At 40.6% G+C, this 20,981-nt stretch overlaps 1 long non-coding RNA gene and 1 other non-coding gene across 2 annotated transcripts in view; one reads left to right on the forward strand and one right to left on the reverse strand.

The window, feature by feature from the left end:
- The window catches only part of LOC109250789 (uncharacterized), a 150,876-nt gene that overhangs the window by 52,886 nt on the left and 77,009 nt on the right, over window positions 1-20,981 (forward strand). The gene's annotated exons all lie outside the window — the stretch shown is intronic.
- Window positions 16,455-16,561, reverse strand: LOC128773945 (U6 spliceosomal RNA). The gene has a single exon (XR_008418438.1). It is a non-coding gene; the product is annotated as a U6 spliceosomal RNA (small nuclear RNA).

Consider the following 20,981-nt stretch of genomic DNA (forward strand, 5'->3'; position numbering starts at 1 on the left):
GTAAGCTGTACGCCCAACTTCAGGCATGAACTCACAACCCCGACATCAAGAGTTGCATGCTCTACTGGCTGAGCCGACCAGGTGCCGTGATCTTTTATTTATTTAAACTGTCCCCAGGGCACCTGGGTGGCTCAGTGGGTTGGGCATCTGACTTTGGCTCAGGTTATGATCTCACAGCTCGTGAGTTCGAGCCCTGTGTCAGGTTCTGTGCTGACAGCTTGGAGCCTGCTTCGGATTCTGTCTCCCTCTCTCTGCCCCTCCCCTGCTTGCACTCTTGTCTTTTCTCTCTCCTTCAAAAATAAATAAACACTAAAAAAATTAAAAAAAAATTTAACTGTCCCCTATTTGACGGGAATGTGGTTGTTTGCAACACTGTTGCAAACAGTACTGCAATAAATAACCCCATATATATGTCGTTTCATAAATGTGGGAGTATAACAGTACTATAAAGTCTATGAAATATAGTTACTGGGTCAATTATTTTAAATCTTGATAGGTATTGCTAAATTGATCTCTGGGCTGGTTGCATCAATTTACATTTCTGTCAGAAGTGTGAGAGTGCCTGTTTTCTTACACCCTCATCAAAAATAGCGTTATCAGGGGTGCCTGGGTGGCTCAGTCGGTTAAGCGGCCGACTTCGGCTCAGGTCATGATCTCGCGGTCCGTGAGTTCGAGCCCCGCGTCGGGCTCTGTACTGACAGCTCAGAGCCTGGAGCCTGTTTCAGATTCTGTGTCTCCCTCTTTCTGACCCTCCCCTGTTCATGCTCTGTCTCTCCCTCTCTCAAAAATAAATAAAATGTTAAAAAAAATAGTGTTATCAAACTTTTGGATCTTTCACAGTTTAATAGGTGAAAATGGTATGTCATTGTAAGTGTGCATCTTTTTAATATGCGTGAACTTTAATAGTTTTGACATTCTAAAACCAATACCCTTTTTTTGTGAACTGTCAGTCCATATCCTTTGTCTATCTTTTTTTAAAAACACATTTTATTTGTTTTAATTAATTTATTAACAATTAAAAAATGTTTATTTTTGAGAGAGAGAGAGAGAGAGAGAGAGAGAGACAGAGCATGAGCAGGGGAGGGACAGAGAGAGAGGGAGACACAGAATCCAAAGCAGAATCCAGGCTCTGAGCTGGCAGCACAGAGCCTGATGTGGGGCTCGAATTCACGAACTTCAAGATCATGACCTGAGCTGAAGTTGGACACTTAACCAACTGAGCCACCCAGTGGCTATTTTTGTTGGCCTTTTCCTTTTTGAATTGGAGGAGTTCTTTATATATTAAGGAAACTAGTACTATGTTTCATATGAATTGCCAGAATTTGTCCAGGCTGTCTTTTAACTGTGGTTTTAGTGTTTTTTTTTAGGCAGACCTTTTAAATTTTCAGACATTCAAATTTTTCAATATTTTCTCAATAGCTTCTAGATTTGATGCCCTATTGGGAAAGTTCTTCCCCACTTAGGAATTATTTTTTAAAAACTCTCATTGTTTTTTATGATTTAAAAAAATGTTTAAATCTTTGATCCATCTAGAATCATTTTGAGGTAAGGAGTGTTTTTTCCTGCAGAACATTTTAATTTTTAATGTAGTCAAGTATATAAACATTTTCCTTATGGCTTTGTATTTTGTGTATTATTTAAAGGGACCTTTCTTATTCCAAAGTCCTAAACATATCCAGTTAATTTTTCCTAATATATTTTTGTTTCTTAAGAACTAATCCCATCTGTAATGTATTTTGGTACAAGAAGTGTGGTAGGGATCTAGTATACATCTAGCCAGTTGTCACAATGCCATTTGTTGAATATAACCATTTCCTTCACTGATTTGAAATGTGGCTTTTATTCCACCGTTCCGTATATGTTTGTCTCTATTTCTGGACCATATTCTGGTCTGTTGCTATGTCTGTCTTTCTGTTTACACATCAGTATCAAATGGTTTTAAATATCATGTTGAGCAAGTCTCTATCTATCCCCAGTTTACTAACAGCATTTGAAATATGCAATCAATGTTGAATTTTGTCAAATATGTTTTCAGCATCTATAAAAATGATCGTGGTATTTTTCTCCCTTGATCTGTTAATATAGTGAATTATATTGATGGGTTTCTTCACGTTAAACATTTCTTTCTTTTAGAAATAGACCACTTGGTCGTTGGTGTGTTATTCTTTCAATAGGCTGCCTAATTCTATTTGTTTATATCTGGTATAATATGTTTGTGTTGATATTCATAAGTGAGACTGAGCCCAAGCTTTCTCTGAAATTTGAAGAAGATAATTTGGATTCTTTCCTGCCATGAAACAGGTGAAATAATATCAGAGTTATTTAGTACTTGAAGATTTGGTAAAATTTATCTGAAATTTCTGGGCCTCCTTGATTGTGAAGGTATTCTTTGACAACATTTCCAGTTTCTTTCATAGTACCCTTACCCATTTAGCCAATCCCCCCTCCCACAAGCCTTCCAGCAACCCTCTGTTTGTTCTCTGTATTTAAGAGTCTCTTATGTTTTGTCCCCCTCCCTGTTTTTATATTATTTTTGCTTCCCTTCCCTTATGTTCATCTGTTTTGTCTCTTAAAGTCCTCATATGAGTGAAGTCATATGATATTTGTCTTTCTCTGACTGACTGATTTCGCTTAGCATAATACCCTCTAGTTCCATCCATGTGGTTGCAAATGGCAAGATTTCATTCTTTTTGATTTCTGAGTAATACTCCATTGTGTGTGTGTATATCTATCTATCTATCTATCTATCTATCTTTCTATCTATCACATCTTCTTTATCCATTCACCCATTGATGGACATGTGGGCTCTTTCCATACTTTGGCTATTGTTGCTAGTGCTGCTATCAACATTGGGGTGCATGTGCCCCTTTGAAACAGCACACCTGTATCCCGTGGATAAATGCCTAGTGGTGCAATTGCTGGGTCGTAGGGTAGTTCTGTTTTTAGTTTTTTGAGGAACCTCCATACTGTTTTCCAGAGTGGCTGCACCAGTTTGCATTCCCACCAGCAGTGCAAAAGACATCCTCTTTCTCTGCATCCTGGCCAACATCTGTTGTTGCCTGAGTTGTTAATTTCTGGCCATTCTGACAGGTGTAAGGTGGTATCTCATTGTGGCTTTGATTTGTATTTCCCTGATGATGAGTGATGTGGAGCATTTTTTTCATGTCTGCTAGCCATCTGGATGTCTTCTTTGGAGAAGTGTCTATTCATGTCTTTTGCCCATTTCTTCACTAGATTACTTGTTTTTTGGGTGTTGAGTTTGTATGCCATGATTTATTTAAATATCTTATGGATGATCCTTACTGATGAATGTTTGGGATGCCATGAACATTTTAGCTATTGCAAAACACCCCGAACACCATTGCAGTAAAGATCCTTATGCATTCATCTTTGTATTCTTACAGGATTCTGTAAAACAGTTTCCTACAGGTCTAAAGACTATATTCAAAGGTTATGAATATTTAAAATGTTAACAAATGCTGCCAAATTTCACAGCAGTTTTTAACTTGAGGGCAGTTTCTGCATCAGGTGAAGCCTGTTGGCAGAGACTACTTTTCCTGAAGGGGATTGAGGTCCATGTGGACCTCATGCTGTCCTGTCCTTTTGAGAAGCCCATTTTGGGAAATTTCCATATCCATTTGGGGGAAATGCTGGTATAACGTTATCTTTTAAACTTTGCCTATTAGGCTTAATAATATTTATTTTTTTGAGAATATATTCATTATTATTAGATAATGATTATTGAGTACCTACTACATGTCAGGTATATACTAAATTGCTTTACTTGGACTTTGTCATTTGATTCACTTGAAAGAGTATAAATAGGAATTAAAAAAATTTTTTTAACGTTTATTTATTAAAAATTTTATTTTTAACATTAATTTATTTTTGGGACAGAGAGAGACACAGCATGAACGGGGGAGTGGCAGAGAGAGAGGGAGACACAGAATCAGAAGCAGGCTCCAGGCTCTGAGCCATCAGCCCAGAGCCTGATGCAGGGCTCGAACTCATGGACCGCGAGATCCTGACCTGAGCTGAAGTCGGACGCTTAACCGACCGAGCCACCCAGGCGCCCAACGTTTATTTATTTTTGAGAGACATACAGATCATGAGCCGGAGAGGGGCAGAGAGAGAGAGAGAGAGAGAGAGAGAGGAAGACACAGAATCCAAAGCAGGCTCCAGGCTCTGAGCTGTCAGCGGAGAGCCCGATGTGGGGCTCAAACCCACAAACCATGAGATCATGACCTGGGCCGAAGCCAGACGCCCCACCGACTGAGCCACCCAGGCGCCCCAATAGGAATTATTTTTATACAGTGTTACAGATGAAGTAATTAAGGGTTAGTTAAGAAACGTGGCCAATGTCAGAAAGATAGTTCATGGTAGGGCAAAGCTGGGTAATTAGGCATCTGGTTTCCAGAGTCGGGGCTTTCCAATGCTGTGTAGTATAATTAAATCATAGTTTCCGTGAATGAACAAAAGTTGAAGAAATAAGGGAATGGAAATCATTTTACTTGACACTGTCCAAATTCCGTATCTTTCTAGCAATGAGAACCTCTTTATTTAATTATTTTTTTAAATTAAAAAAAATTTTTTTTAATTTATTGTCAAGTGAGATAACATACAGTGAGTAAAGTGTGCTCTCGGTTTTGGGGGTTCCCAGGGGATTCCTGTGAGTCATCGCGGGATGAACACCCAGTGGGATACATGAACATCGTGGGATACAACACCCAGTGCTCATCCCAACAAGTGCCCTCCTCAATGCCCATCACCCATTTCTCCCCTCCCCTGCCCCCCCATCAGCCCTCAGTTTGTTCTCAGTATTTAAGAGTCTTTTATGGTTTGCCTCCCTCCCTTTCTGTTTGAAACTATTTTTTCCCCTTCCCTTCCCCCATGGTCCTCTGTTCAGCTCAAGTTCCACATATGAGTGAAAACATATGATATCTGTCTTTCTCTGACTGACTTATTTCACTGGAGGGTATTATGCTAAGTGAAATAAGGTTTAATAATATTTAATGAGAAATACACTACCCATGTTGGAAAAACTGTGTATATGACATTGCAGTATTTGACGCAGATCCTTTTTTTCCCCCTTTGGTCGTCTCTTCCAAAAGCCACCATATGACTCCTTCCCATCTCAGCAATAGGACTATGAATTATGATTATGGCAATTCTCTTTTCCCGTTAAAGATAATGAACCCACTCATGGGTATGTTTTATAAAATATGTTCATAATGAGGTTGCCACATAATCCTGAAAGAGTGTAATTCTCCTATATCTCTGTTATGTGTGATGTATTTCTGTTCAAAATATGCTCACACAGCACAAAGTTGACATCCCAGAACTCTGATTTCTGTTTAAAATGAACCCTCATACACAAAATGCATATTATTGTATTCATGATACAATATGTTCATGGTCTATGCCAAGATTTTTATACTTGCAAAAATATACAATATTTATATGGAATATAAACATCCTTGCAACCCAATGTACAGTAAATGATACCTGCCATTGGCGTGAGATACAGGCAAGAGGACTGTCCCAGTCTCCTGCTACATTTTGTTTTTTCTTTTCCTGTTACCATGCCAGCAATCTTAACAGTTTCCTTGTTACTGTAAACTGCCTAGATTAGCCTTCTACTTCAAATCAACAAGGCCAGCATTATCCAATTACAGCCTAAGGATGGCCTAATCTTCAAGGCCAGCTGCCATAGGATAGCGTAGCCTTCCCTTTAGCCTTCCCTTTAATCAAAATTATGACATTTTATCCCTTCAGTTTTGCCCACTGCAACAATGGAAATGCTGAGCACGAACACAAGAAAATAACTACATTTTGCATTGATTTGTTTATCGCTTCTCCCAGCTTTTTGACATAACGTAGCAGAATAATACATTCAGAGAGTGTTTGCTTGAAAATAGCATTTTCCAGTATGTTCTTTCTTTTGTCTTAACTGTTGTTGCTTTGAGTTTTCCTAAAGAAGACTAGGGTTGTGTTCAGGCTCCCTTGATTTCTTTTTAATTGTCCCTACTTAAAATATATATATATTTTTACTGCTTAATGCATGCTTATTGTAAAACAAAACAAAAAGTTGCAAATGTAGCAGATAGTGGTAGTAGGTTGCAATGCAATCCTCTAGACACAATCTTAAGAGTCAGGTGCATATTTTTTGCATGCTTATTCCAACATATATGTGACTTTAATTATTCCTATAAAATATATACATATACATGATTTCTTATGCTTTGCTCATCTCTTTTAACTTATTTTTTAAAATACGAATTCTTTCTGACATAGAGACAAGAATAGGAAGTAAAATAATGAATGCCTGGGTACCCACCACCTACCTTCATTAAATCTTAATATTATGTTTTAGTATTAAATAAAAGAGGTTTAGGGGGCGCCTGGGTGGCTCAGTCAATTAAGTGTCTGACTCTTGGTTTTGGCTCAGGTCATGATCCCGCAGTTTTAGAGTTCAAGCCCCGCATCGGGTTCTGCACTGGCGGCGCAGAGACTTCATGGGTGTCTCTCTCTCCCTCTCCCTCTCTCTCTCTCTCTCTTTCTGACCCTCCCCTGCTCGTGCACACATGTGTGCTCTCTCTCTCTCAAAATAAATAAACATTTTAAAAAATAAATAAAAATAAAAAAGAGGTTTTGGAAATAGAAATGAACATGTACACAGTTTAGATACTCTGTATATTCTTCCTTGATCTCATGCTTTCTTCCCAGCGATAACTGCTGTCACAAATTTTGTGTTCCTCATTCACCCATAAACATTAAGTGGTTTTGTCCTCTGGGCTTTTTTAAACTTCATATGAATTGTGTCATTTTATATGTATATATATCTGCAACTCACATCTTTTCACTTAATTTAGATTCCACTTATCAACCATTTTTTTCCTTGCTTCTTCCCCTCCCCACCCCACCTCTGCTGTCCAACCTTCTGTTGGATTAATAAAGGTTTCTATGTTCCCTTTATTTCTTCTGCTGGATGGGAAGCTAAATATTGTGTTTTTATCTGTTTAAGGTATCCCTTAACATTGTATGAGATATACTTACCCTTTTGTAATAAAGCCAACAGGTTATTTGCTGGTCCTGTCATTTTGATTAACACCACAAGGATCTTAGCATACTTGACTCACTTAATATTTCCCCTGTATTGTTACTGTCACTTTAAGCTGTTCTCCACACGTGTCCAGCCTCCACCACTGTGGACATCCCATAGCAGAGCGAGCAGGTGCACAGTTGTTAGACTGCATGCATCTACACTGACACATTATAATCATCCAAAGTCTATAGTTGACTTTAGGGTTCACTCTAGGTGTTGCACATCCTGTGGGTTTTGACAAATGCATAATGACATGTATCCACCCTTATAGTATCATACACAATGTTTTGCTCCCCTGAAAATCCTCTGTGCTCTGCCTATTCATCCCACTCTCCTCCCTAACCTCTGACAGTCCCTGATCTTTTTATGGTCTCCATAGTCTTGCCTTTCAGAATGTCACATAGTTGGAAACGTACACTATGTAGCCTTTTCAGATTAACTTCTTTCACTTAGGAACACCCATTTCAGTTTCTTTGCTGTCTTTTCATGGGTCGATTTTTTTTTTAAGTGGGGAATAGTATTCCCTTGTCTCGATATATCACTGTTTAGTTATCCATTCACCCAGTGAAGGATATCCTGGTTGCTTATGTTTAGGCATTATGAACTATGAATATCTGAGTGCAGGTTTTTGTGTGGGCATAAGTTTTCGGCTCATTTGGGGGAATATCAGAGAGCACGACTATTCATTTGTGTGGCACAAGTATGTTTAGTTTTAGAAGAAACTGCCAAACTGTTTTCCAAAGTGGCTGTAGCGTTTTGCATTCCTACCAGCAAGGAATGAGAATTCCTGGTGCCCCACCGCCTCGGCAGCATTTGGTGTCGTGGGTATTTTGGATTTTGGTCATTATAATAGGTGCCTAGTGGAATCTCATTGTGGTTTTAAATGTTTGTTTATTTATTTTTAAATGTTTCTGTATTTTGACAGAGAGGGCAAGAGAGCAAGGGAGGGGCACAGAGAGGAGAGGGAGAATTCCAAGCATTCTCTAAGCTGTGAGCACAGAGCCCGAAGCAGGGCTCAAACTCACCAACCTCAAGTCCATGACCTGAGCCGAAATCGAGAGCTGGACGCTCAACTGACTTAGCTACCCAGGTGCCCCTCATGTTTATTTATTTATTTTGAGAGTGAGAGAGCGCGAGCGGGGGAGGGGCAGAGAGAGGGGGCATGGAGAGAGAGAATCCCAAGCAGGCTCCGCCCTGCCAGCTCAGAACCTGGTCCCAGGAACTGTGAGAGCGTGACCGGAGCCCAAAGCAAGAGCCAGATACTCAACTTACTGAGCCATCCGAGCGCCCCTCATTGTTGTTGTAATTTGTAATTCCCTAATTTTTTTTATTTATTATTATTTTTTTGTAATTCGCTAATTTTAAATGACGTTGAGCATCTTTTCATGTGATTATTTGCATACATATGGTGTATCTTTCTCCATTCCTTTACTTCTAACCTGTATGTGTCTTTATATTTAAAGTGGTTTCTTGTAGACACCATATAGTCAGGTCTTGTTTTTGATCCCCTTTGACAATTTCTACCTTTTAATTGGTGTATTTAGACCACTGACCTTTAAAGTTCCAATGGATTAACATTTACCATATTTGTTATGCCTTGTGTGGTTTTATTGGAGAACATTACATGATTGTTTTCTTTCTTAGCATTTCAGTTATATATATTAAAAAACATTTTTTTTTAATGTTTATTTTTGAGAGAGAGAGAGAGTGACAGAGTATAAGCGGGGGTGGGGGGTAGGGGCAGAGACAGAGGGAGACCCAGAATCCAAAGCAGGCTCCAGGCTCTGAACTGTCAACACAGAGCCCAACGTGGGGCTTAGACCCACGAACCTTGAGACCATGACCTGAGCCCAAGTCGGACGCTTAACTGACTGAGCCACCCAAGTGCCCCTCAGTTACATTTCTTTATGTATATATGTATTTTAATGGTTACCCTAGAGTTTGCAGTGTACATTTGCAATTAATCCAAGTTCACTTTCAAGCAAGGCTATACCACTTCATAGGTAGGAGGAGTACCTTCTAACAGCGAAATAATTTTAATTTCCTCCTTTTGTCCCTTGTTCCTTGTATCATTGCGTGTCACTCATTTCATTTATATATGAGCATCCATAACTGTGTGGATTTTTTTCAATAAATACAGTACAGTGTTGTACTGTAATCCAATAAATACAGTATAGTATTATACTGTATTTATTGAAAGAATTATTATTCTTTATGATTTTCTTGACAACATTGTCTTTTCTCTAGCTTACTTTATTGTATTAATGCAGCATATAATACATATAACGTACGAAATATGTGTTAATTGACTGTTATCGGTAAGGCTTCAGGTGAACAGTAGGCTATTAGCAGTTAAGTTTCTGGGGAGTCAAAAGTTGTCCGCAGATTTCCAAGTGTGCGGGAGGTTGGTGTCCCTCACCCCTGCATCGATCAAGGGTCAACTGCGTGTATAACTGAATACGTTGTTGCTATTATTACTTTGAACAAACTGTTGTCTGTTAAATCAATTAAGAGTAAGAAAGATCAATACTTTTTATTTTACCTTCACTATTCCTTCTTCAATGCTGTTCCTTTCTTTATATAGATCTGACCTATATCATTTTCCCTCTCTCTGAAGAACTTCTAACATTTCTTGCAAAGCAGGTCTCCTGGCAAAAAATGCCCTCAATTTTTGTTCATCTGAGAAAATCTTCATTTCTCTTTTATTTAAAAAAATGTTTATTATGATTTGAAGGTTTACTTTAAATTCCAGTTAGTTAACATACAGTGTAATCTTAGTTTCAGGTGTACAATATAGCGATTCAGAACTTCAGTACAACACCCGGTGCTCATCACCAAAGTGCACGAAGGAGAATTTCACAGAGTACAACATTTTTAGGTTGGTGGGGTTTTTGTCTCCCAACACTTGATATTTCAGTCACTCTCTTCTTGCTTTCATGGTTTATGAAAAGTTGGCTGTAACTCTTACCTTTGCCCCTCTATAGATAAGGTCCCCCCCCCCCCCCGGCCCCGCCTGCCTTTGGCTAATTTCAACATTTTTTCTTTTATCATTGATTTTCTGAAGTTTGAATACGATATATCTAGGTGTAGTTTTGGGGCATTTACCCTGCTCAGTATTTTCTGAGCTTCCTTGGATCTGTGGTTTGGAATCTGACATTAATTTGGGAAAATGTTCAGTTAAAATTGTTTCAAATATTTCTCCTGTTTCTTTCTTTCTTTCTTTCTTTCTTTCTTTCTTTCTTTCTTTCTTTCTTTCTTTCTTTCTTTCTTTCTTTCTTTCTTCTGGTAGTCCCATTATACACGTTATTCCTTTCATAGACGTCTCACAGTTCTTAGGTATTCACTGCTAGCTTTTTTCAGCCTTTTATCCCCCTTTGCTTTTTTCTTTAAAAAAAATTTTTTTAATGTTTATTTATTTTTGAGAGACAGAGTTGAGTGGGGGAGGGGCAGAGAGAGGGAGACACAGAATCCAAAGCAGGCTTCAGGCTCTGAGCTGTCACCACAGAGCCTGATGTGGGGCTTGAACCCGTGAACTGTGAGATCATAATCTCAGCCGAAGTGGGACATTTAACTGACTGAGCCACCCAGGCGCCCCTCCCCTTTGCTTTATTCAGTTTTAGAAGTTTCTATTGAGCTATCATGAAGAGCAGAGATTCTTTCCTCAGCTGTGTCCAATCTACTAATAAACCCATGAGGGACGCCTGGGTGGCTCAGTCGGTTGAGCGTCTGACTTTGGCTCAAATCATGATCTCATGGTTCTCAAGTTCGTGCCCTGAATCTGGTTCACTACTGTCAGTGCAGAGACTGCTTCGGATCCCCTGTTTCCCTGTCTCTCTCTCTCCCACCACCCTCAAAAATAAACATTAAAACAATTTTTTTTTTGACCTAAATCCCAAAAGATGCCCTCCTCAATGCCCATCACCCACCCTCCCCTCCCTCCCACCCCCCATCAACCCTCAGATTGCTCTCAGTTTTTAAGAGTCTCTTATGCTTTGGCTCTCTCCCACTCTAACCTCTCTCTCTTTTTTTTTTTTTTTCCTTCCCCTCCCCCATGGGTTTCTGTCAAGTTTCTCAGGATCCACATAAGAGTGAAAACATATGGTATCTGTCTTTCTCTGTATGGCTTATTTCACTTAGCATCACACTCTCCAGTTCCATCCACGTTGCTACAAAGGGCCATATTTCATTCTTTCTCATTGCCACGTAGTACTCCATTGTGTATATAAACCGTAATTTCTTTATCCATTCATCAGTTGATGGACATTTAGGCTCTTTCCATAATTTGGCTATTGTTGAGAGTGCTGCTATAAACATTGGGGTACACGTGCCCCTATGCATCGGCACTCCTGTATCCCTTGGGTAAATTCCTAGCAGTGCTACTGCTGGGTCATAGGGTAGGTCTATTTTTAATTTTTTGAGGACCCTCCACACTGTTTTCCAGAGTGGCTGCACCATTTTGCCTTCCCACCAACAGTGCAAGAGGGTTCCCGTGTCTCCACATCCTCTCCAGCATCTATAGTCTCCTGATTTGTTCATTTTGGCCACTTTGACTGGCATGAGGTGATATCTGAGTGTCGTTTTGATTTGTATTTCCCTGATGAGGAGCGACGTTGAGCATCTTTTCATGTGCCTGTTGGCCATCTGGATGTCTTCTTTAGCGAAGTGTCTATTCATGTTTTCTGCCCATTTCTTTGCTGGATTATTTGAAACAATTTCTTTAAAATAAAAACATAAACCCATGAAAGGCATCCTTTACTTCTGTTACAATGTTTTTGATCTCTGGCGTTATCTTTGATTCTTAGAATTTTCATCTCTATGCTTACATTATCTACCTGTTCTTGTATGTTGTCTACTTTTGCCATTAGGGCCCTCATCATAATCACAGTTGTCATCACTGCCTTAATCATAGTTGTTTTAATTTCCTGATCTGGGGTGCCTGGGTGGCTCAGTTAGTGAAGTGTCCAACTCTTGGTTTCCACCCTGGTCATAATCTCACAGTTCGTGAGTTTTAGCCCTGCATCTGGCTCTGCACTGGCAGCGTGGAGCCTGCTTGGGATTCTCTCTCTCCCTCTCTCTCTGCCCCTCCCACACTGTCTCTCTCTTTCAAAATAAATAAATAGACTTAAAAAAAAAGAAACTGCAGTTGAAAAATTCCTGATCTGTTCACTTCAGGATGCCTGCCATATCTGAGGCTGCTTCTCATGCTCACTCTGGCTTCAAACTGTGTTTTTTGGTTTTTTGCCATTTAGTATGCCTTGTGATTTTCTGCTGAAAGCTGGACATGGTGTAATGAGTAAAAGGATCTCTGGTAAATAGGCCTTTTGTGGTGTGGTGGTAAGGTGTGGGGGAAGTAGGGGAAGTGTTCTATAGAACTATGATTGGGTCTCAGGCTTTGAGTGAACCTATACCCATGAGCTGTGAACCTCCCAAGTGCTTCTGTTTTCTTTTTGTTTAAGTGGTACAGGATGTCTAGAATGGGCTAGAGTTGGGTTTTGCCCTTTCCCTGAGTTGTTTAGACTCTGATAAGACTCCAGTAGGTTAGGCTTTGGTAAGATAGTTTATTTTGAGAGCAGGCTTTCTTTTTCTTTTTTCTTTTTTAATTTTTTTTTAAAGTTTATTTTTTTTATTTTGAGAGAGAGACAGAGAGAGTGAGCAGGGGAAGGGCAGAGAGAGAGACGGCCCTGTGCCGTCAGCGTGGAGCCCATTGTGGACCTCGAACTCACAAACTGTGAGATCATGACCTAAGCTGAAACCAAGAGTGGGATGCTCAACTGGCTGAGCCACCCAGGTGCTCTGAGCAGGACTTCTTAAGTACAGAATGTTCTGGTGTGTTTCAGAGTGGTTACCTTTTCCCTCCTCGTGAGGGATTTCCCTCAGATATTCACTGTGAGAACGTTCTAGGGCTTCTGGAGATAAAACAAAAGAGTAGCGGCTCCCCTATGACTGGAATTCCTGGAGTTTCCTTTTTTATTTTTATTTATGTATGTATTTATTTAAAATATTTATTTATTTTTGGGAACCCCTGCCGTTTTAAATGCTTAGACTTGTCCACACTTGAGCCTCCAACAATTTGTCAGTTGCAGTGCAGGTTTTCCTCCCCTCATACTGGTTCCCATGGAGATTTCTGCCTACGGGTTCCTGCTCCAGTAAGATGTGATTCTTAGTGCTCAGTTGTCAGTCTCTCCAATGTTGGGGCAGTGGTTTGCCCTGTGACCTCACTTCTCTGATGGATCTAAGAAGAGTTGTTGATTTTTCAGTGTTTTAGTTGTTAGAATGGAGTGATAACTTCTAAACTGCTCGTGTGCCTGACTGGAAGTTGAAAGTATCTCTACCCATTTTAAAATTGGGTAATTTGTTTTTTTTAATTATTGGTTGTAAGACTTATTCATATATTCTAACTATAAGTCCTAGTTTTGTTTGTTTGTTTGTTTGTTTTTTTTAAGTAGGCTCCACACCCAACGTGGGCTTGAACTCATGACCCTGGGATCAAGAGTCACATGCTCTACCAACTGAGCTGGCCAGGTGCCCCAGTCCTAGTTTATTTTTGACTTTGCAGTTCTTTTAGTCCTTTAAGTTTGTTTATTTATTTCTGGGTGGCCATATTTATCAGTCTTTCATGTTACCTCTTTGTGCTCTGTGCCACGTTTAGAAAGACCTTTCCCACTCAAAATATATTCAGCCACATTTTCTTCTCATACTCATGATTTCACTTGTTTTACATTTTAATCTTGGCCAACCTTACTGAGTGAAGATAAAAATTATTCCAATACCAAAAATATCTTTAGGAAAAGTGGGTAGAATTGTTATAATTAGGCAGTAATTTTTCTGTTTTGTGTGTTTGGAACCAGGATGGCTTTGGCAAAATTGTGAAACTAATGCGTGGCCTCGTCTCCTCCCACAAGATGCCCTTTGGTCCTGTCGCTCAATGCTCTTATGCTGTCATGTAGCTTTTCTTAAAAGCTCTGCATGATCCTGGGGTGCCTGGGTGGCTCAGTACATTAAGCGTCCAACTTTGGTTCAGGTCGTGATCTCATGGCTCATGGGTTTGAGCCCCACATCTGGCTCTGTGCTGGCAACTCAGAGCCTGGAGCCTGTTTCGGATTCTGTGTCTCCCTCTCTCTCTCCCCCTCCCCCACTCTCACTCTGTCTCTCTCAAAAAAATAAACATTTAAGAAAAAAAAAAAAAAGCTCTGCATGATCCTAAACTTGACCATGCTCTTTAGGAAGTCAAATCTGTGTCAAGTATTCATTCTCACCCATCTCCCTTCATGTTCAAAAGAAGCTAATTTCTGTTGATCACAGCCAGCATATTATTTCTCCAAGAGGTATTTGCCGTTTGCTCTCTAGAAATGCAATGACTTAAACTAAAGTAAGGGATCCCTAAAGAGTCCTAGAGGTTGGTACCCAGGAAGAATTTTTTTGAACGTGAGGGACCTTTCTGGTGACCCTGAAAGTACTCCGTATCAAGTGATTACATCTTCTGCGGGATGGTCCTGTCTGGAAGATTTTGCTCCTGATGAAGGACTGATGCTGAAGCCCCTCTGGCCGGTGACTAATCTCTCATCCTTCCTTAATGAACTTTGAATGGTTTGTTCCATGGTTTGTTCCTTTCATAAAGACTGTTGATGAACGAGAGGGCTTCTATATTTTTAAAGGTATATCTTGTCATTCTTTAAAGTTTATTTATTTATTTATTTTTTAAAGTTTTTTTTTTTAAGTTTATTCATTTTGAGAGAGAGGTGGGGGGAGGGGCAGGGAGAGAGAGAAGGAGAGAGAGAATCCCAAGCAGGTTCCGCCTTGTCAGCACAGAGCCTGACGTGGGGCTCGAACTCACAAATAGTGAGATCATGACCTGAGCCGAAATCAAGAGTCAGAGGCTTAACCGACTGAGCCACCCAGGTGCCCCCACTAACTTATTTGATTGATGAAAAATAAAGATCAAGTCATTAGTAAGCAACCTCCGATCTCACTCTATATCTCTGTCCATGCTGACATCACCTATTTTGATTTCATTTTATAAATCCCCAAATGAAAGTTAAAGGAATAAGAGTTCCTTTTCTACAATCATGGACACGGCAACATGAAAGAGAACGTTGCCTAACATGAGACGCAGATATAGGGTTTATCTACCGCTTGTTTCATTTGTTAGATCTGTTGGTTGACCTACAACTTTTAAGGTCTGAAAACAGTGTTGACAACCTCAGACCATACCACTGACCTCTTAGAGGCAGGATAAAATTGTGTGCAACTAATTTTGAAGAAACCTCAGAAAACTGTTTAGGAACAGATACACTAGGGCTCAATATTCAGAGAGGTGTCTTCCCTTACCTTTAAGAATAAGGTTTAGGGGCACACGGATGGCTCAGTCGGTTAAGTGCCTGACTTCAGCTTAGGTCATGATCTCACAGTTCGTGAGTTTGACTCCCGTGTCAGTCTCTGCACTGACAGTATGAAGCCGGCTTGGGATTCTCTCTCTCTCTCTGCCCCTACTCCACTTGTGCGTGCACGCGCTCTCTCTTTCAAAAATCAATAAACTAAAAAAAAGAAAAAAAAAAGAATAAGGCTTAAAATAGTAATAGAGGAGCTTGGGTAGTACAGTTGGTTGTGTCTGACTTGATTTCATCTCAGGTCATGATCCCAGGGTCATGAGATCAAGCCCCATGTCGGTGTGGAGCCTGCTTCAGATTCTCTCTCTTCCTCTGCCCCTCCACCCCACTTGCATGTACATTCTCTCTCTCTCTAAAATAAAAAATCATAAGGGGCACCTGGGTGGCTCAGTCAGTTAAGCATCTGACTTCAGCTCAGGTCATGCCCTTGCTGTTCATGGGTTTGAGCCCTGCATCGGGCTCTGTGCTGACAGCACGGAGCCTGGAGCCTACTTCAGATTCTGTGTTTCCCCCTCTCTCTTCCCTTCCCTGCTCACGCTCTGTCTCTCTGTCTCTGTCTCTGTCTCTCTCTCACAAATAATCAAACATTAAAAAATTTTAAAAAGAAAAGGGGGCACTTGGGTGGCTCAGTTGGTTAAGCATCCGACTCTTGATCTCCGCTCAGGTCACAGTCTCACGGTTTGTGAGTTCAGGTACCACCTTGGGCTCTGTGCAATGATGGTGCAGAGCCTGCCTAGGATTCTCCCTCTCTCCCCCTCTCTCTGCCCCTTTCCCCCTCGCACTCTCTTTCCCTCTCTCAAAATAAATAAATATATAAACTTTAAAAAAATGATAGGTCTTGCTTTGGATTTTGATTTACTCTTGAATTTCTAATAGTTCAAATGATATTTTGATTATCTAAGGCTTAAATAGTAAAAATGCTTCATTTTCATAACTTTTTATTTTATTTTCTTTTTTATTTAAAAAATGTAGAATGCTTCATGAATTTGCATGTCATCCTTGCACCGGGGCCATGTTAATCTTCTCTGCATCATTCCAGTTTTAGTCTATGTGCTGCCAAAGTGAGCACCATAACTCTTTATTTTATTTTATTTTGTTGTTTTAAACTGAAGGTCTTTTCTTAAATAATTTTTTTAATGTTTATTTATTTTTGAGGTGGGAGGGAGGGACAGAGAGAAAAGGAGACACAGAATCCGAAGCAGACTATGGGCTCTGAGCCATCAGCACAGAGCCCAATGCAGGGCTGGAACTCACGACTTGAGCCGAAGTTGGATGCTTAACCAACTGAGCCACCCAGGCACCCCATAACTCTTTACTTTAAATGGCATTTGATTATGACCCTGTCTTCTTGGATTGGCCATAGCATTGCTCTGTTTTGCAGTATAGTGATCAAAGAAAATGTGCTACCTTATCTTATTTCTTGGAATTTAAATTTAAATTCTTTCTATTCATAGCCAGATGGTGTTATTAAACTGAATCTCATACGAATTTATTGTGAATAATGTAAAATATCTTTGAGACTTTTAGATACTATGTGTGGTATATACATTGAAGCTGAGGTAAAAAAATATGTTCCAACACCTTTATTAAATTGTGTCTCACAAGTACAAGATATTTTGTTTTAGTGAATTACGGATATTTCTTTCTTTTTTTTTAAATTTTTTTTTTAACACTTATTTATTTTTGAGACAGAGAGAGACACAGCATGAACGGGGGAGGGGCAGAGAGAGAGGGAGACACAGGATCGGAAGCAGGCTCCAGGCTCTGAGCCATCGGCCCAGAGCCCGATACGGGGCTCGAACTCACGGAGTGTGAGATCGTGACCTGAGCTGAAGTCGGACGCTTAACCGACTGAGCCACCCAGGCGCCCCATGGATATTTCTTTCTTAATTGTAATTATCTTCTTAGTCATATTAGTTTATCAAACCAGTTTCCTAGTAACTATTAAAATAAAAGTTTATAATCCTTTCTTTCTTTCTATCCCCACATTTTATATTTTGATTACAGTAGCCATGGATCCTTGGTGCTAGGATTCAAATGAGAAGTCATTTGGATAAAGGAACAAATAAGTAAAATGTCTTTCCTTATATGAGTAAATAAGGCTGTAGTTGATTGACCAAATGTGATTATAAACATTTTCATCATAGCTTTTGTCATATCTAGAGGTGTAACTCCTATTTCAGGGCTATAACCATGAAAGCTGTATGAGCCTTTAGAGAATTTTTTTTTTTTTAAATCTTGTAATTCAATTCTAAAATGTGAGCCTAATGAAGGACAATTTGCAAAGTAAGGCATGGACAATTTAGGAGACATTCTTCCTGTATTGGCAATGCCCTAGTAAATAGCCTGAACTTGTAGCGCTCAATGTGAAGGGGACGCTTTAGATATTTATGCTGAAGTGGCAAAGGACCTCTTGTTAAAAATTTAAAACAGCAAGAGTGACCTGTAGGGATGTCAATCATTATTGGTCATTGTGATGTTCTGAACTTATTCCAAACATAGGCATCTGTCCTCCAGTGCTGGCTGAGGCTCCTCATTTAGATTCTGTTGGACAAGGGATTACGAGTGAAGAGAGGAGGCAGGTGTGGTTGCCTTGGCTGTGCTGATTACCTCATTTCTGGATTCCTGAAATAGCTTTCTTTTTTTTTTTTTAATTTTTGTTTTCAATGTTTATTTATTTTTGAGAGAGAGAGAGAGACAGCGCGCGAGCAGGGGAGGGGCAGAGTGAGAGGGAGACACAGAATCCGAAGCAGGCTCCGGGCTCCAAGCTGTCAGCATAGAGCCTGACACGGGGCTTGAACTCTGAATCAGTGAGATCATGACCTGAACCAAAGTCAGACACCTAACTGACTGAGCCAGCCAGGCTCCCCTGAAATAGCTTTCTTTTTCTTTTTCTTTTATTTAAAAAAACTTTTTTTAATGTTTATTTATTTTTGAGAGAGAGACAGAGGGCGAGTTGGGGGGCGGGGCAGAGAGAGAGAGGGAGACACAGAATCCAAAACAGGCTCCAGCTGCCAGCACAGAGGAGTCCATGAGTTTTGTGTGTGAAAAATTCTTGTTCCCAGTACCCAAACCCTTCCCTGGTAGAGGAATTTCAAGGGCAGCTCAAATGGAAGAGTCCAGGAATAAATACCAAGTTCTGGGGTGTGGCTGAGCCAGAGAGATCAGAGCAAGCATCTGGAACACCTTAATGAGGAGAGCAGGCATTGTCTGCAGATAGATTTTATGGGCAAGATTAGGGTAGAGGCGGTTGGGGAATATAATGAGTTCAGGCTTTAATATGTCGAGTGTGAGGTGCCTGTTTGAAGTACCCAGCAAGCAGCTGGGCTGTCTTGCTTTGGTGGATATATCCAGCTGCTTGGTGGGTGTTTCCAAGATGAGTGTGCAGGGAGAGGTCCGGCTGGAGATATGAATTTGGAAGTCATCAGCACATAGCGATACTTGAAATCCAGGGAATGATGATAGCCTCTCGGGAGGGTAAGAGGAGGGTGTAGGGCAAGAGGAGAAAGAGGCTGAGGAAAGTATTCTCGGGAACACCAACTCTTGAGGACTGGACAGAGGCTGAGAGGAAAGAGGCCAGCCAAAGAATGAGGAGAAGTGACAAATAATGGTGGCATGATAACTGAACCAAGAATTTCAGTAAGGCTGGAGGGGTCAACAAGACCAAGTGTTGCAGAGAAACCAAGGTAGATAGAGCCAGAATTATGTCTATTGGATATGGTCAAATGGGTATGGTCGTTGGTGACCTCAGCAAAGGTGTTTTTGGTGCAGTGATGAGATGCATTCATGTGGTCCTGAGGGGAGAAAGTAGAGATAGTAACTCTGGATTATTCATTTAAGATATGTTGCTGAGAGAGAAAGAGAAAAGGAAGTAGCCAGAAGCCTGTGCGAAGTAAAGGAAGGATATTTTAAGGAAAGTCCTAAGCAGGTATAAAGGTAGAGGGGAAGGGATCAGGACAGTGGGAGAAGTTGAAGGTAAAAGGTTCCGGAGGTTGGAGGGATCAAGATTGAGAGCACAGGTGGGGGTGGGGAGGGTGGGGGAGGTGAAAGAAAGAGTGAATGAGTGAATTGCACTTACAGGAAAGTGCAGAGTAAAAAGAAATTGAGGGAATTCATATGTTCTGTCAGCCACCTCTTACTCACCAGTTCTCTGAGGGGGCTCTGATGGACTTACACCAGTACAATCTGCCAGTTTCTCACCACATGCCCTGGGGCCTTCCTGTGGGTGTTGAGATTCCATGCACAGTGGAGAGGAGTTAACCCAGCCCAGTGGTGCAAAGCTTTGGTCAATAAAAGATGAGAGCTAGCTGTTAAATTCTCTTTCCATCCCTCATGTTGACTAATCAGAGATGCAAGTGTTGTATTTATGATCTCTCAAAAAATGGCCCCATGAGGTCAAGCGTGATACCAATGCACCTTCATATGGACTCTCTCTTTCCTTCGTTTTCCCCTTTCCCTCCCTGTTGCTTTTCTGGGATTGCATTCTCTAATAATGCATTAGGTTGAACCGGATGGTTTCTGTATGTCAAAACAGTTGAATCTCAGCACTTACATATGGCTCAACCCAATAGCACATCAACCATTGCTCTGCTTTCTGGAGAACTCCAGCTAAGAAACACTTAATGGGCTTAGTGAAGGAGGTATAGTCACCTACTGAATGTGAGCTTGTATTAATAGCTATCATTTATTGCGCACCTGCTGCTGGTGGTGTTGTTTTACATATGTGATCTTAACATATAAAGTAGGAATTATTTTTGTTTTACTCATGAAAAAAACTGACGTGAAAGGAAGTTAGGTCACCTGCTCAAGACCATACATCTAGTAAGTGGAACCAGATTTCAGACCCAACTTTGTTTTTTAAGCCTGAGATCTCTTTATAGGACTACGTTGTCTTGCCTAAGGTAAATGTGATAGGGGAGTTAAACAGAAGCCATTGAGAGAGATAGCCTAGAGGTAGTGAGGGCCCAGATATGATTTAAAATCATGATTTTATGGGACTCAGGTTCATACAGTGGTACAGTATTCACCCACTGTGTTCGGCCACTTGGCTACAGGATCAGGGAAATCTGGCGATTCAGTTGATTCAAGAGTGGGGTATGGTGTCGACAAAGAACAGCAGAAAGAAGGGAGCACAAGGAGACTGAGGATGCAGCCAGAAAGAATAGTGATTGACCATGGTGTGTCCAGACTGGGGAGGGGGGAAGTGAGGCCAGACGGAGGCCAACTAACTGGGAGGAAAGGCAGGGGGTCTCAGGTCAAAGAGCAGATTTACTGGGGAGTAAGGACTTGGAAAGTCTGTAGGATAGGAGTTGCGTTCAGCCTGGGGTATTGGTTTGAGGATACCAAAAGTGTAATAGTTCCCAAAGGAGTAGGTTGTTGAAACGGAGTGGAGGTGAAAGTCACTGGAATTGAGGAAGTCAAGGCACTGTGAGGGCCATGGTGTTACACTGATCATCCTTGTGGATTTAGAAACCATCCAGGATGATGTT

This window comes from Panthera pardus, unplaced genomic scaffold (genome assembly GCF_024362965.1).
Source record: "Panthera pardus isolate Hobbes unplaced genomic scaffold, ASM2436296v1 HiC_scaffold_27, whole genome shotgun sequence".
NCBI classification, from domain to species: Eukaryota; Metazoa; Chordata; class Mammalia; order Carnivora; family Felidae; genus Panthera; species Panthera pardus.